The sequence below is a fragment of the Candoia aspera genome, chromosome 3 (assembly GCF_035149785.1).
Source record: "Candoia aspera isolate rCanAsp1 chromosome 3, rCanAsp1.hap2, whole genome shotgun sequence".
In the NCBI taxonomy this organism is placed as follows: domain Eukaryota; kingdom Metazoa; phylum Chordata; class Lepidosauria; order Squamata; family Boidae; genus Candoia; species Candoia aspera.
The window spans coordinates 138,271,500-138,289,400 of NC_086155.1; the positions used below are offsets into that span (position 1 = coordinate 138,271,500).

Here is a 17,901-nt window from a genome sequence, read left to right on the forward strand (position 1 = left end):
AGTCTGGATTAAGCGCCGGCAGTCGACCCCGCAGACAAGTTTATGGAAGACACAAGTCCCATAGAATTCCAGGGACTTACTACGGCGCCGTAGGCTCTGTCGGCACTGGGTCCCATGTAAATGCACAGCGAACCGAGAAGAACGGCGTGTAACTCGCGTGCTACCAGCGTTTACAAGAGGCTTCCCCACGGACAACGTTGCCCCACTCCAGCGCTTCACTGGGTGTATAAAATCAAGCGAGTTTTTAAATATAGATTCTATCTCTGTCTGTCTGTCTGTCTATCTATCATATATCTCTCTCCTTCGCTAGCATTCCAATGTGAGTGCTACTAACTATCGTTCAAATGCGCCTGGTGAGTTCTAGCGTGGATTCAAAGATGCTTGGATTGTACTGACATCTCCGGGTCACGGTAAACACTGCAGAATGAGAGTGGAGGGGGAGCCGGTCTTTTGTAGTCAGGTGAGGCTGCGAAGCCGTCTCGGGGAGGGGGATTACGGCGGGGAGGGGGAGGAGGGGGCTTTGCGGAGAGATCTAGGAGCCACCAGGGAGGGGTAGGGGAACCACAAGCAGGCGCGATCCGATCGCCTGTCCTTTCTTCCCTCGACTAGGCGGGGATAGCACGGCAGAATCTCCCTCCCCCGCCTCCGCGCTGCAGCTGCGGGGGTGGACGGGGCCTACCGCTTGCTGTATCTAGCCAAGGCCGGCCCCTGCAGTGAGGAAGGGGGAGGAGGCCGATTTGGAGTCTCCCCTCCCCCACTCGCCGAGGGTGACGTCACCTTCAAATGGCGGGAGGGGAGAGCTGGTTTGTCCCGGCGCTGATGCCTGCTCAGAATTTTAATCGGCCTCCTTCGAACAAGGGCCGGGTCCTCTTTTGTCGGTCCGGTTTAGGCTCGGTCCCCACGCGTTTTGCGGCCTAGAACCGAAATGGGACCGCGGGAGGGGTGGCATTTGGCCCCTTTCTTCTCAGAAGGGATGTTGGGGCTGGGGAAAAGGGGAAATAGTTTGCCAGGAGTTTTTACTGGGATAGGCAGGGGGGCCACGGTTGGAAAGGTGTGCTGCGGGCTGTGCTGCTAGATATAGCAGACAAAGGCAGAATACAGGACAGAGTTGACTGTATTTGGAACACAAAAATTGGATTACCACTAGATGACAGCAAAAAGCGGGGGGGGGGGGGAGATGTTTCCTGTATCTCTTTACTGCCATCTAGTGGTCATCTGGATTTTTGCAGTCTAAATATAGTAGCCCTAATTTTATTTCATTCACACTAACAATTAAAATTAAATAAGATAATGTGATTGCTATTCTATCATATGTGTATTTTTTTTTCTTTTGTCACAAGTAGAATTAAGTAGCTTGGAAAGGTCACACTTAAGACAAAAAGTTCCTTGTACCTCTCAGGCTTCAGGTTTTGTATACCTGAAGTAGCACAAGGAAGACAGGAAGTTCTAAGGAGGATGTGACCTTCTTGATTTCCCCCTCATTGTAAGGTTCAGGAAACTGAGACCACCCAGAAGCTGTTGGGCTACAGCTCCCATCAGAACCAGCTAACATGGTCAAAGCCCAGGAATCGTGGGAACTAGAGTCTCACAGTACCTGGAAGGCACCAGATCTCCACCCCCTGGCCTACCTATACTGTGCTGTGCTGTGAGCCCTGGAGTCCCTTAATGGAAAATATCACGAGTGTCAGCCAAGGGTTGCTGAAAGCCTGTCTACAGGCGCTTCATCTCTGTGCAATTGAATGAAAGAGGTTTTCGTTACAGCTTTGATGATAGGGGAGGAGAAGAGGAACAACTCTATTTGCATGGTGGTCCTACACAGGATAGTAGGTCTGGCCAGTACTCCATGTGAAATGAATAACTTCTCTCACCACAGATTGCCTTAAAACCATCTGCACTGGTCTGCTAAAGACACATATTTGCTTCTCACCATTGAAACAGTATTGGGTAAATGATCTTTCTAGGTAGGCCAGAAGTGATCATAATCTCTTGCATTTTACAAGACTCCGTCCTCTAGAAGCATTGGGATCTTTACTTTGGCACCAAGTTCTTTCCCTTCCCTTCCAGCACTAGGTCTTATATTTAGGGACTTCAAACCTACATTTCATTTTTAAGAAGCCATTCCTTTTCCTCCTTCTAATACATTTGATTCTGGGTCCTTAGTGTCCTTATATCAAGCTGGTTGCAATAATGGTTCCTTTCAAGAAGAACCAGAAATTTTACCCACTGCTTCCGAGATTCAGATTTCTGGTGAATTTGGGGAAGGGCTGGGTTGTTAGGTACAGCGAAGATGAATTAATTCTGCAAGTAATGAAGCCCATGTTTTGCACATGGATGATAGCATATGCAGGTAGGGATAGCAGAGTCCTGCCCGAAAGTCAAGCATGCTGGCTGGGGAATTCTGGGAGTTGAAGTCCACACATCTTAAAGTCACCAAGGTTGAGAAACACTGCTCTTGGGAGTTGTACCATTCTGCGCTGACAGTACTGCCCGCCCAGGTGGAACAAAATGACTGCTTCACTGAGTCTACTTCTGTGACTATAAGCCAGAATTAAGCAAACCCCATTATAGCTTAGCATGCTGTGTGAACCAGGCAAGCATGTATCTGCCCACTGGAATATTTTGCTTTGTTATCAGCTGATAATCCTTTATTATCCCCCTGTTGGCTGGAGGTCGAACACTGATCTCACAGAAATTATCAGATTTAAATCCCACTGCAGTCAAAACATTCTCAGTAGTTCATGATAATAAATAAGATAAATACATTAAAATGTATACTGTTAGTTTAACATTTTAATATTGTGCTTTTCTTTCATTTTTTAATACTTCAAATGTCTACAGAGGTTTTGTCTGCTGTATGTGCAGCACCCTTTCTGCAGAGAACAACACTCTGCAAAGTATGACAGCATCTCACCAGAGTCCAGTTATAGTTCTTCAGCTGCCCACTGCCTTTACCAGCAGTTACCTAGTTATCACTACCAAAGGGCGTCTGATCTCTCTCACAATTCAGGCATTCAGATGATCCCTTCCCCTTCCATTCCCTACAACGAAAGTCTCACCGGGGCAGATCCACCCTGTGCTGCATAACACCACTTGCATGATGACTGCCCTTCGCTCACATCCCAGGGTTTAAGCAGCAGGTTGCAGGTTGTGAAAAATTGCAAGGTTGCCGCTGCTGGTGTCGACCCTTGTCCTCTTAATGGGGAAATAGGGTGAAGCGGTTACACACTGGAAAGAGAGGAGGACTGGCCCACCATAGGCTCCAGTGCTACATGCATTGAAAACAAGGACTGGAACTGACTTGGTTTTGTGTTTGTTTTAAGAAATGAGAAGGCCTGTTTTAAAGAGCTTGCGAGTAAAAGGGAAGGCAAACAGCAGGTTTAGGCTACGCTCCTTCCCTGTGGAACTGGAGGTAAGTCCTGCTGAGTTTATCTAGACCGACTTCTGAGCAGAGACGTATAAAATTGCAATAAAAGATTGCAATCTGAAACTTGCTTCCTAGAGAACATGTTTCTTTGAAAACAATAGGGTTGCTTTCTGAGTAAAAAAATTATTTATTTGTTATTCAAATTTTGTCACCGCCCATCTCCCCCAAAAGATGCACTGGGAGGATTTAAAAAAAAAAAAATCTGTACATGATTGGCACTTTTGTCCAGCTAGATGTTTTTTATTGGCTCACATATACATTCAAGCGAAGGCTCTACCATGTTCAGTGCTGTGTTAGCAAGATTAATATGACATATTTCAGGCTACGAGAGATTCTTTGTAAGACTTGTGAACTCACTCTAAGAAGGGGATGATGTTTAATTGAGAAAAAGTTGCACTGATTAAAATTAAATATATCAGGGCACCACAACATCTTTTGGTGGAGGAATATTGACTTGTACATAGTAATTTGTCTTGTTGACAGTACAACAGAGAGGGAGATATAAAGGCAGGAAGAGATGAACAACATCAGAATCAATTTGGAAAGGGGAGAACTTGGAAGGATGGAAGGTTGTTAGAGGGGGCTAAGGTGGTTACCTCTAAATCGTGCTTCTTTACAAACAATGTTAGCTGGTCTAGACGCCATGCCAGCTTGCAACTGCTTGAGCTGAGTTTAATGACAGCTGGAAAAAATAAATCTCAGACCATTTGTGCATTTTATGGATTCATTGGCTACCTATTGCCAGAAGACAACGGAACTCAAGGAAAAGTCAAACATGAATATCTAAAACCTCCAACCCACATTTTATTCTTGATAGTTAACTGGGCTGTTCTAGAATAAATAGCATCTAGGCCCAGAGCACATTTGATATCGGTCCTTTAGTTTTATAGTGCTGCCAGGTTGTGTCTGTGATGCTTAAAATGTTTGTAATGTCTGCGGTCGTTGGTAATGTTACTTCAAAGCTGAGAACTACTGTACTCTGCTGATTTGATATCATGTAACACATGATATCAGTGTGGAAACTGGAAAAAAGTTTAAAGGTAATGGGTAAAATTTTCTTTTTTATGGAAAGTCCAATTTGTAATAAATATGCTAGTAGCTCTGGGGCAGGGAAATGGTAGAAGATCTTCACCCAGACCAGCCCAATAAAAAGTGAGGTACTAAGCTAAAGGGGCCAAGGCCGAAGGCCAGCTCACGCATTCCTAAGGCTGGCATGTTGCTCTTTCTAGAAGATGTAAGGAGAAGAGAGGGTTTTTCCAGATTCCTGTTGCCTGGGAAGAAACACTCATCACATCTTCCAGATATTTTGGTTTCCATTTCCATGTATCCAAGCTTGCAAGGAAACTTTAGGCGAATTCATTGTCAATATCAAATATCACAAAATAGTGAATAAGCCTTCTGGTTCTTCTGTACTCTTCCCCAGGCTAGATGGGAAGCAAAAGGGGGCAATGAATGAGAAGAAGCCAGCATGATGTGAAAACCTGTGAATATAACAGTTTAAGATGGAGTTTGGGGGGGAGTCTGGTAGACTCTGCAGTGCTATTGTGTACATGTTCCATGACTCCAATAGCTTTTACCCAGAATTGCATCCTGCGTGTTGTTCACCTCAATTTTCTTCAACCAAGAGAGCTGTCATCCAGAGCGCACTATAACTGCATGAAGTCTAGCTAAATCCCTTCCACCCAACTTCCTGAGAGAAAACCTCTGGTAGCAAATCATCCTAAAATAGCCCCAAATCTACTCAGGTCTAACTGACACTAGTCTCGCTTCCATAATCTGGTCTCAGAGGTGACAAAGGAGACACTTCAGTCAATGTGATCCTTCTTGCACATGTGTTGTAAATATGATGAACAAGGAAGAGGCCTTTTGCCATCTCTCTTTTTCCATATAGATTAAATATAGAATATTTAAATATGGAACATGCCATCACTTGGTTGTATCTGTCACATTGACCATAGTGCCTGACCATTCAACCATGCTGTAACTATTGATCCCTACACATAGATAATGTGCTTCCTGGTGACAACAAAGAGTAGTAAGTGCATTAGAATCTGTTTTCTAGGTACCCAGATTGGTTTTTTGTCTTTATATTTTTTGGTTTTAAAATTGCATTAATAAATAACTTCCAACACTAGACTAGGGATGTGAATATGAAGTCTGAAGTTTCAAAGAGAGATTGTGTTCTCCCCACTTGCTCAGGTCCTTGAAATCTTATTCTTAGCTGTGCTTAAAGGGAAGTGGGAGAAAATCAGATTTTCTGCCCATTGTCTAGGAAGATCTGGCCAGCTACCTCTCCCGAACAAGGCAGTTTTACTGTCTTATCCTATGCCCCTAACCTTAGGTTGAGAAGAAACAAGTGGTAGAGACCTGTATCCTACTGGTCTGAAGCACAGGAGAAAATCTTTGGTTATAAAACTTCCTTTCAATTAAGTATATACAGGATTGAAATCTGTGCTGGCTGGTAATGGACTTCAGACTGCATGGTGAGCTGTTGAGATAAGAACCTAGGATGGCTAGTTCCCTGCCTACATTTTTAGATGTCTTCGGTAGGATCTTTTTTTTTAATAGATGAATTATAAATGCTGCTTGGGGGAAAAAAACACAATATAGAAAATAGCCAATGTAGATGAACTTTTACTGGAGAAAAACAAATGCCCCATTGTAGTAGGGGGCAAATGTATAATAGTATTATTCCATAATTCCATGTGAATCTGGCTGACTCACATCCTAGATACAGACATGAGACTCAGTTGTGACTGTCACTAACATGGATTGATCATGCAACTGCCTGGCCTATGTCATTATTCCACACAAACTTGTTTTTGCTGATCCCTAAATTGGTTTTTTTTTCCATGTGGGATATAAAAGGTTAATAAAGGGTTCATTAAGTGGAGGCATTCGTGCAAGGAAGTGTGACTGATGATTGTGAATGAAGAGGAGGAGGAGGAGGAGGAATGCAATACATTGCCTGTTTTGTATGTATGATTAGGTAGAATAATTGGTAAACGATTAATATCATGCATAGTAAATGGGGCATCTGTCCTTCTGGGCTCACAGTCCATAGTGATTCCATTAGAGAAGCTTTTGCCAATACAGGAGAAATGCACATTTCACTGACTCTGAATTAGCCAAACTTTTCCAACCTGAGTTGCCCCCAGTCCTCTTCTTATAGCTCCATCCTTCCACTACAGTTCTTCAGCTGTGGCAGGGCCTGGAGCCAAAAGAATGAAGCCACCTCAGGCAATGGATTTGGGAATGAAGAAGAACAGCAATGTGGGACATTAAACCAAGGGCTGATTCATAGGTCAAAATTTCTGCGAAAGCTCATTTTGATACTTCTGGTACAGGAAGACTTCCTAATGAAATGTGTCCTACGTTGCTCTGCTGGAAGGCCTAACGTTTGGACTTGCTTCTGGACCTGTTTGCCTTGTGCTCATAGTCTTACAATAATGTAGGTATTAGACTACTGCAATGCGCTCTACATGGGGCTACCCTTGAAGAGTATCTGGAAGCTACAGTTGATGCAAAATGCAACTGTGTGAGCAGTTTTGGGAGCCCCTAGAAGGGCACATATAATACCATTGCTGCGCAAGCTGCATTGGGTGCCAGTTTGCTTCCGGGTCCAATTCAAGGTGTTGGTTATCACCTTTAAAGCCCCATATGGCATGGGTCCAGGTTACCTGAGGGATTGCCTCACCCCAGTTACATTGACCCATCCCATTCGGTCAGGCAGGGAGGGCATGCTACAGACCCTGTCCATGAGTGATTGCCAATTGGCAGGGTCCAGGAAGAGGGCCTTCTCTGCTGTAGCACCCGCCCTTTGGAACAAGTTACCCCCGGGGGTAAGACAGGCCCCCACTCTCCCGGACTTTTGGAAGGGAGTAAAAACATGGCTATGCCACCTGGCCTGGGATGGGATGGGGGACAGCCATTCATGGGGGTGGTTGGCCCCGTGAGGGTGCCAAGTTTAAGAGCTTCCCACCTTGAATTGTATATTTTATATGCTATACTTTATATTTTAGACTTTGTATTTGTATTTCTTCACATCATGCGACATGCTGGGCTTGAGGAATCCAAGGCTGGAGTTAAAATTGCTGGAAGAAACATTAACAATCTCAGATATGCAGATGATACCACATTGATGGCTGAAAGCGAAGAGGAACTGAGGAGCCTTATGATGAAGGTGAAAGAAGAAAATGCAAAAGCTGGCTTGCAGCTAAACCTCAAAAAAACCAAAATTATGGCAACCAGCTTGATTGATAACTGGCAAATAGAGGGAGAAAATGTAGAAGCAGTGAAAGACTTTGTATTCCTAGGTGCGAAGATTACTGCAGATGCTGACTGCAGTCAGGAAATCAGAAGACGCTTAATCCTTGGGAGAAGAGCAATGACAAATCTCGATAAAATAGTGAAGAGCAGAGACAACACACTGACAACAAAGGCCCACATAGTTAAAGCAATGGTGTTCCCCGTAGTAACATATGGCTGCGAGAGCTGGACCATAAGGAAGGCTGAGCAAAGGAAGATCGATGCTTTTGAACTGTGGTGTTGGAGGAAAATTCTGAGAGTGCCTTGGACTGCAAGAAGATCAAACCAGTCCATCCTCCAGGAAATAAAGCCAGACTGCTCACTTGAGGGAATGATATTAAAGGCAAAACTGAAATACTTTGGCCACATAATGAGAAGACAGGACACCCTGGAGAAGATGCTGATGCTAGGGAGAGTGGAGGGCAAAAGGAAGAGGGGCCGACCAAGGGCAAGGTGGATGGATGATATTCTAGAGGTGACGGACTCATCCCTGGGGGAGCTGGGGGTGTCGACGACTGACAGGAAGCTCTGGCGTGGGCTGGTCCATGAAGTCACGAAGAGTCGGAAGCGACTAAACGAATAAACAACAACAATTTGTATTTTTTAGGTATTTATATTGAATTGTTTTCGTGACTCACTATTTTTAGTATTTGTAAGCCGCCCCGAGTCGTTGTGTGCGAGATGGGTGGCAGAGAAATTCAATAAATAAATAAATAAATAAATGTAGGCGTAGTGGTCATTAGGTCATATAACAGCATCCTACAGGGATGAGCCATAAGAAAAACATGGAAGGAAGACAAAGAAAGTGGCAGAAAGATAGAGATGCTCTTGATCTCAATCCATTGCAGATACCCTGGAAAAAAACAGATTTTAAAGGGCAGTGTACAAATTTGAAAAAAATAAAGCAATAAAAATAAACATATCTCCCTAATATCCTTTTTTTTCTGGATAAAACATGACTAACCAAAATATGATAGTTAAAATGTGACAGCTGCAGCTCAGGAGGTGGCAGGGAGAGATTTCAAGCGTCGTTCAGCATCCTGTCATCTGTCTAAATTGTATGGCTGCCTCCATGGTTTGCGTCTGGATTTCTTGCTTTGCAGAGTGAATCAGTAGGAGAGTGATGTAAGAGGACAGGTATGGAAGGGGACAGTGTGCCCTTTTGAGCTTTTGGCGGAAGGGTAGATTGGCTCCAAAAGGACATCCAGATTTTATGAGAGGAAAGATTTCCCCGTGCTCTCCTATTATGTTTGTTTACATGCCTCGCTGCCACAATAGCTCCCAAGGTAGATTATAATAATGAGAAGTTAAAACAATGCACTGTGATGTCATTTCAAGTTTGTTTTTAGACATAAGCAAAAACCCTAACCAGCAAATAACCCCTACAGTGAGGCAAGTAAAACCGCAGCAAAAACAGTTGCTGAAAAGGCCCATTTTCAGATGCACACATTCTAACATAAGTGTGTTCCACAAGGTCAGTGAGACATTAAGTCACCCATATGCTATGGGTTACTTAGGACAAAGCTGATTCAGCAGACCTTTCCACATTTCCACATTAATGAACACAGCATTCGGCCGTCAATCCAGTACATGCTTATTCTTTCAATACCACTTTTCCCAGACATTCTACCTGCCAGTGGTTCTCCCCTGAACTGAAGAAAAGTTACAAAAAACATCTTCCCCTATCTGGTGAAAATGATAAAAATGTAATGAAAAGTAGAAAGACACCAGTAGGACTTGACATCTAGATAAATGGATTCATTCTAGGAGTTGCCTTTCATGCTGCCCACCATGACAGCTCCAGCTGACGATTTATTAAGGCATGGTTTTTGATTTTTATGAGGAAACAAGTACCTTCTCTTAGAGATGTTGGAAGAAGGAACCATCTGCCTGCCAGGTGAGTGAACTGAGCAGGTGAAAATGAGCAAGCCACATGGTTTAGTGGTGATGATAGTATCCCCTGTAGAAGTTCTGCCAAGTAAACCATTCTTTTTAAATCACTGTGAAAAGAGCTGAATAGTTAGGTCCATCCGAGGTGCTGAACTCTAAATCCAGGATAATAAAATGCTGTTGTATTCATGCTATGTAACATGCGATGTCTAAACAAATAAATAAAGCATATTGGGACTTAATATGCTGGCTTGATTACACAGACACTGAATCAAACCATCCAACTCCATTTTAGTCTCATCTAGTTGTCTGAACTCAGCCAATGAGAAATGGCCTGGATTAACTCTCCGGCTTTTTTCACCGTGTCCAGAAAACATTACTCTTCTTCTTTTTTTAACCATTCATGACAAGCAGAATTTGGCAGCTGAGAAGTATGTGTATGAACATGTACCTAAGTTCCTGGGCTCAGAGCCACAGGCTTTGACAACTTGTGAGCTCACTCTTTGGGGGAGACTCATCAGGGCCATTTCTCACATTACGTGTTTGCCACCAACTGTACACCCAATAGGAAGCTGGAGTCAATCAGGATTTCCTCGTGAAATATGTGTTTGCAAACAGTGTTTGCCACATTCTCACTTTACATCTTCAGAAACTGTAGTACGACTCTTGTCTTCAGTTTGCCTCTCAAAAATGTAATCTGCAAAGTGATCCTGGTGAATGATTGGAAGGATGTAAATCCTAGTATAACGAGTTGGATTGTGTGGGTGCCATGATTACAAATTTCAACTGTTTTGGCCTGACTAGCTTCATTTTAAAAGCAACATCAGTTGGGCAGAATGTGAAAATTGCAAAGCAAGCGAGATTCATTTCCTGCATATAGATCCTGCCTCTTAAACAGAGAAATCTAGTTGTGGTTGCTTTTTATTGTTGGGAATTCCCAATATAAATATCAACAGGTTTATTTTCCACAGAAGCTTAGTTACCCAATTTCACTGCATAATGTTGTTCATGATATGCCTAGCTAGTATTGACTCAGTGCCCTGGAAGCCCTGATCATATTACCAAGACTGAAAGATTTAGGTTTATAAAAAAGTAGAAATTGCTTGTGAATTCTTCCTCTGCCTACTTTGATTTCTATCTGGTTCTCTCCCCCTCCGTGTCTTTTTGGTTTGGAGGGCAACTTTCAAAAGGATGAAAATCTTTGGGATGCCCTTGAACAAATGACTCTTGAAATTATCAACCCTTGTTTTATAACTACTCCAGGCAAAGCAAAAATGCATTAGTCTGTTTGGCTAGTGAAGGTGTGGGAAATCTTTTGGGCCAATGGGCATATCAAGAATTTGGAGAGTGTATTGTAGATTCTCTAACAAAATTATAGACATAGGTTATTAGGATGGTTAGATGGATGATTAGACCCAGAATATCAACTTAACCAAAAGGCAAACTGGTAAGGATGTTCTCCCTAGTCCCCAGAATGCTTCCCACCATCTTCCAGTTTATAGCTGTCTTTTTCTGAGCAGATTGCCAGTAAGCATTGGACTGCAGCCATCTACCACTTATATGTTCTACATTGCATTCTTGTCAATAAAGATTACTCTAGGACCAAAACCCTGCTTTACAACAGGATTATTATTGAAAATTATTATTATTATTATTTAGAAAGTGAATTCTATCTGTCTATTCCTGGGTTGATAATTCCAAATCTGATCTCCTTTCTCCTTATTTAGTTATATTTGTTTAAGAGATGTATATGGCCACCCAACTCAAACAACTGTGACTCTGGGTGGTGTAGTAAGCAAACAACAAAATAAATCAGAGCATATACAATTATAATTAAAATCAGAACAACAATAAGCAATAGGCAATCATGAACGCAAATACCCTTTCACCCCTCCCAGCAGAAATTCCAATCATCCTGGCTCCAGTGCCCAAGGGAAGGGCCAAGTTTTAAATGGGTTTCTGAAGAGCCAACCATATAAAGGGAGAGATCATGCCAGAGGGCACAGAAAAGGCATACTTCCTAGGTCCCATCAGATGCCATTGCTTCCAGAAAGGGACCCAAAGTGTGCACATCCTCAATTTCCTTCCTTCCTTCCACACTCCCTCTCTCCCTCTCTCCCTTCCTGAGAAGTCACGAAAAAAGTAAAAATGTAGTGACTTTCTGCTCCGAATCTTTCCTTCCCTGAACAAAAGAATCCAAAACTAATAATAGGTGATCTGGAAAGCATTGCTCCCTACCACCCCTTGGGATGCTCCAGGCTCTTATTAAACAGGAATTTAGAGAATGGCTAGGTGTGGGCTGTGATTCTCTGTGTAAAACAGCCCTGAAATAAATGGAACTGACCACAGGAGGGTGGACACATGCTTATTCCTGTCCCATGTTAGTTTTACATGTATTAAGTCATAAATCGGTCCTATTTGTTATGGATTTTTTAAATGTAAACCCACCCCCACCCCCCAAAACCCTGCATTTAAACTGTAAGCATTTCCTCAGAACTACAGATATTTTCATGTATTTTCTTCTAAAATGCACATCTGTAATGTAAATATTTTATAAACATTTTTTCCTAAATTAAGCTCTTTTTTATATTTACTTTTTGAACTGCAAATGGCATCAAAACACTTGGAGAAGAAAATATTTTTCTTGTATCAATCTCTGAAATATGTTAGTTGATGTGCCTAAACGTGTAGACCAGAGATATCTGCTTCCGCCTATTTTTTATGCGTGTGGCACTGTTGTGGACACCACCTTGACCTGTGGACTGAACTTGTACAGCCCTACTCAACATCTAAGGAAAGCAGTTAGGGGAGAATGGATGTGCCCAATCAATAAAAAGCCTTGCCATAAGAGACTATGAAGTCACATCATCCTTTGTCAACAATTGGTAACTCAGGTTGCCATCTCCCAATCTGGACGCAACTTGTAAATCTTCTATCAGAATAGGAACAAATTGTCCTATGTTCTCTCTGTCCAGTGCTGTCCTCCAGTCTCTCCTTTCTTGCTGTAGCTAAACAGGTTCTTCACAGGAAATGAGTAATGAGGTAGAAGATGAGAACAGGAAGGGAACTGGAATTCCCGTTTCAACAACCGCTGCCCAGAAGGATTGGAAGTTCTGCTCCAGTATCCATTTATAAGATACTGCAACAAGGTTATGGTTTTTCTACACTATAATGGTTTGATTTGGCTAAATGTGTTGTAGGAACCCAGGCATCATGGTTTGTAACCCATTGGTTATGGTTTCATGCAAAGTGGGAACCTAGCAATTTAGTTAATAAATGCAACAATGATTAAAGAAATGATTACCTGATTTTTTTCAACCAAGAAACCATCTGTATTTGTACTTGGAGCAGTATCTGGATCCTGCCTGTACTGACACTGACATAACAAGTTAAAATATTGCCTCTCTTTTTAAAAAAAAATGTGAGTTTATTGCTCTTATAAGTGAAGAGCATGCAGAGAAGAAGATGGGAGGAGGAACCTGCACCCAAAACTGCTGACTGAAACAGCAATTTCATCTTGATTCATGATGGTCAGTTCTATCCTAAGTCATTCTCTTAAGCTCTGGAACAGTGGCCATATGGAATGAGTTATGTCTGAACATAAACTGTCAGTGTAAAGAGACAGAGGGCCTTGTCAGATCACAACAGCAATATCTACAGGCTTAACTTGTCTATGACAATCCTGGTTATTTTTGTCCCATTACATACTGCAGCTTTTGCAGATAGGCCATGACTGAATATAACACCTGTTTCCTCAGGCCAAAATACCATAGTCCATCTCTTGAGCTCCTGGCTTGGGCTATCATACATGGCCTGCAAAAATCAACACAGTCACTAGATGGCAGCATAAAGTTATCTCTTGGCAGCCATCTAGTGGTCATCTGTAGGGTTACCTTTATCCATATTCCTGCTGACATTCTAAAAAGATTCTAAATGATTGGTGAAGCAGAAATTACCTTTTGCTGAATCCCTGTTGCCTTTCTTCACACAAGGCTTATTAGACATGGAACTAATAGGCAGGTGGCTGCACTCACAGCCGCAAGGACCTTGTCCACTTCCTCGGGAAGGCTGTCGTGACCCTAACCCTAACTCTTAACCATGTGGAGGGTCATAGATTTTCTATGCCTCCCTTTGAATGAAGTTCCCTTTTGCCTCTAGAAACAATGTGTGAACAGCATGGTTGCACTTCTTAAGATACCCAAGGCATTTCTAGGCAGCTGTTTGGCAGAAGTATCCATTTTTATGCTGTTGGATAATTACTCTCAACTCAAAGAAAATCTATGGTTTTTATTATACTTCTATCGAGTTCCATTCTATAGCCAGAGTTGCTTTGTAATAGCAGTGTGTGTGTGTGCATCTCTATCTATCATCTCTCTATATCTATCTCTCTATCTCTCTATCTCTCTATCTATCTATCTATCTATCTATCTATCTATCTATCTATCTATCTATCTATCTATCTATCTATCCTGGCAACTGCCTGGACAAGTCCCTGCAGTTTTCTTGGCAAGATTTCAGAAGTGGTTTGCCATTGCCTCCTTCCAAGGGCTGAGAGAGAGTGACTGGCCCAAGGTCACCCAGTTGGCTTTATGCCCAAGGTGGGTCTAGAACTCATGGTCTCCTGGCTTCTAGCCTGGTGTGTTAACCACTACTATTGGCACTCACTAGCAAACCAGGAGACTGAGAGTTTGGGCATGAAAGCCGGCTGGGTGACCTTGGGCCAGTCACTCTCTCTCAGCCCACCTCACCTCACAGGGTTGTTGTTGTGGGGAAAATAGGAGGAGGAAGGAGTATTAGGTATGTTTGCCACCTTGAGTTATTTCTAAAAATAATAAAGGTGGGATAGAAAATAAATAAAATGAAATAAATAAATAAATAAATAAATAAATAAATAAATAAATAAATAATAGGCTTTTAAATCAGAGATGGGCAACATTTTGTGGGCTGAGAGTTGCACTTAATATTTGGGGGGAAGGGGTGGGCTGTGGTGGCTGGGGGAGGAATACAATGTGGGTGAACTATGCAAATGAGCAAGCCAGAATTGTCCATGTTCAATTTTGTTTTAAAGTATGTTATGTTTAATAATTGGTGTGTTTCCCATATCAGTATGACAGGAATCCATGTGAGTGACTTTTGGTGGTTATGATTGGATTGGGTTCAAGGGCCTTAGGCAGTCTACCCTTGCTTTAAGCCCTTCACTTTGTCTTTCTTCTGTTTACAGCCAATTACAAGGGAGGTGGTTGCCTTTATTTCAGCTACACCAATAACACAAAGTCAAGTGGAACAAGATTATCTAACATCCTTGTTCCAGAGCTAAGATCCAGTTGCACCACCATTGTTAATTCTTCCTTTCCTTTTATAAGTCTCCAAGACTTCATAGGTGCCTGGTAAATGCCACAATGCTACATGCTTTGTGATATCATCACACAAATGATGCAAATTATATAATTTGTATCAGTGACGTCATGAAGTCATGGCTCCAATTTTGTACAGTATATCATTCACGTCATTTGTGCAATGATAGTATGACAAACATGATGTCTCTGGGCCTTTCATGCAAGACCCATTAAGGACAATCCAAATCAGGACAACCAGCTCTGTTGGTACAACACACCAGACATTCACAGAATCTTTTGAAGTGTTCTAAATCTGTGTTTCTCAAACTTGGCAACTTTCAGATGTGTGGACTTCAACTCCCAGAATTCCCTAGCTAGCATGGTTGGCTGGGAATTCTGGGAGTTGAAATCCACTCATCTTAAAGTTGCCAAGTTTGAGAAACACTGTTCCAAATGTTTCACATCCAATTATCTAACTGAAATGGTTGCAACAACCCTGCAAATGAAGCCTGTATGATTATCCACCATCTTGCAAATTAAGGGACTGATCTGGGGAAAAGCAGCTTGCCTAAGGTGACCTAGTGAATTTATAGTAGCAGTGAGATTTACAATGAAAAAGTATCAATTTGTAGTTCAGTAGAACTCCTGAGGACCTCTCACTTCCACTGAAAACATTACTGTACTGTAGCTTCAGTAATACTGTGATTATACAGAACTGATATATTCTATATACTTTTTTTATCTCCAGTAGCCATGTGCTGTTAAAATTAATGCATTTATTTTAAGCTAAAAAGTTGTTGTTGTTGTTTTTCTTTCCTCCACCTGGTGTTCCATAACCTTGGCCATCACAGATAGTGCCAAAAGCAAGCATATTCATCTGTCATCCCTCAGCCAATACTCAGGCAACATAAAGTGGTCTTGTTACCATGAGCATACCTGTCTCAGTGACCCTCCCAACACAAAACTTCCCAAAACATGCTTTTCCTGTATCATTTTTATATTCTTTGTTTTTTTTTTAAGATGTGCAAAATTTAATAAGGATTCCCACTTAAATCCAATGGCAAGTGCTTTCTGAATTGGCTGAGTTTACCAGCAGGGTGTTAGATGCCCACAGGAGGAATGTGTGACCCTCTAGAGGCACCACCTGCTGGCTGGGTCAGCAGAAAGTTGTAATTCAGCAACATCTGGGGGATGGTATTTCCCCATTCTGAGGAAACTGTCTTTCTCTTGAGCTGGCTCCCTCACCTTGATAGTCAAAACCCAACCACATAGGCCAGCTCTCCCTAACCCAGCCCAGTCCATCCTCCAGCTGCACTGTTACTACAGCTTGCAGCAACTCCAGCCAACTCAGGACACTGCCGGCTGAAGATGACAAGCATTCTAGTCAAACACATTTGGAGTATGCTTGGTTGAGGGAAGGCGAATAAAGATTTTTGATTTAAATAAATGAATAAAGATTTTTGGTCTAAGAAGACTCTTTTCAAATATTTCTCTTTCTTATTTTCTTTCTGACCCTACACAGAAGTTCATATCGTGAAAGCAATGGTACGCAGATGTGAACATCTTTTATTTTCAGCCTCCAAATGATTTTAATATTCAGAATGATCTCTAACAGCTTTGGCATGCAAGTCAACTGTTCTCAAAACAATTTTCTTTTACTGATAATTGGATGGAGAATGTTTCATCCATTATCTGGGAAGGACCATTAATGTGCCTGTTTTATTTTTAAAGTGAAAGAAAATATGTAGGCACTGGTGAAAAAATCTTGTTTTGACCATCATGGCAGCAGCTTTTCTCTTTTATTCATTATGATGGGCTTACTGTACAGTTTTATATATAGGTTAGAGGCTAAATGATAGACTAACTATAGACCCTGTTGTTACTCAATATTAACTGTAGTTTGGATTGATTACAAAATTCCTACGAACGCCATAAGTTTTCTTAGAAAAAACATGACGGCTGAGTTTAGCTCTACGCTTTATTTGGAACAGTGCCAACAAAGAGAACAAGAGGAATGTTGGCTGGGCAGTAGGGAGAAAGGGTATCAGAGAGCCTTCTTGCCAGTTCTCTTTCTGGTAAATGAGTGCTTTTGTGACTGGCCACATCCATCGTGGCAGCCCTCTCTGTGGCCATTTAGTAAGAGCACCCAGGGCAATGACTTCAAAAGTCCGAAGTGCCCACTGACCCCAAATGATTGCCTCCTCAAGGATATTAGGTTTCATTTGACTGGCTCTTTAAGGCAATAAGAAGGAAGTGCTCTAGCATGAAGATGACAGGGGATTATGAGTTTGATAGCCTCTGATTCAAATATTTCCTGAGCAGCCCCAGTCTCTAGTCTGCAATATAAGGAAAATAATATCCTGATTACTTCAGAGACTCTTTTAATGGCTACTGATACTATGGGCCTTTCCCACTGCTAAGTGCACATGCTCTCCACTCATCCTTGAGTTAGCAGAAAACAATATCAACATGAAATTTACTGTCCTCATTGCTGATCTCACGCCTGCTTCTCCTACCTCTGTTTTAAGTCCATGCCATACCTGATTTACTTCTGAGGTAATGAGTGGCCCAGCTCATTACCTCAGAAGTAAAGGTGAGGCTGCCCTTGAACAGTGTCACAATGAGTGTGAAAGCACTACTTTAATACTGGTATGGCTAAGAACAACATAAGCCTGTCTCTCTCGTAGGCTGGGGGATGAGATGAAGGCAACGTCCCAAGGACTTAGCCAATATAATATGTTACCACAGTATATTTATGCTCTGGTTAGAGGCAAGTGGAGAAAGTCCCCCCTTTGAGCAATTAATGTGCAATTATAGGTTAACGTTACATGAATCTATGGTATATACTTCTTCTATTGCTCCACTCAACAAATTCCTTCTTGGTTTGCAGGAAGGAGTTCGAGCTCACAGTCCTATCTGGGAGGACAGATGCAAACAATAGGT

The 17,901-nt window shown here is 42.1% G+C and overlaps 1 protein-coding gene across 1 annotated transcript in view; it reads left to right on the plus strand.

Annotated features, from left to right (window-relative positions):
- The window catches only part of PPP1R3G (protein phosphatase 1 regulatory subunit 3G), a 1,059,979-nt gene that overhangs the window by 485,247 nt on the left and 556,831 nt on the right, over positions 1-17,901 (plus strand). The gene's annotated exons all lie outside the window — the stretch shown is intronic.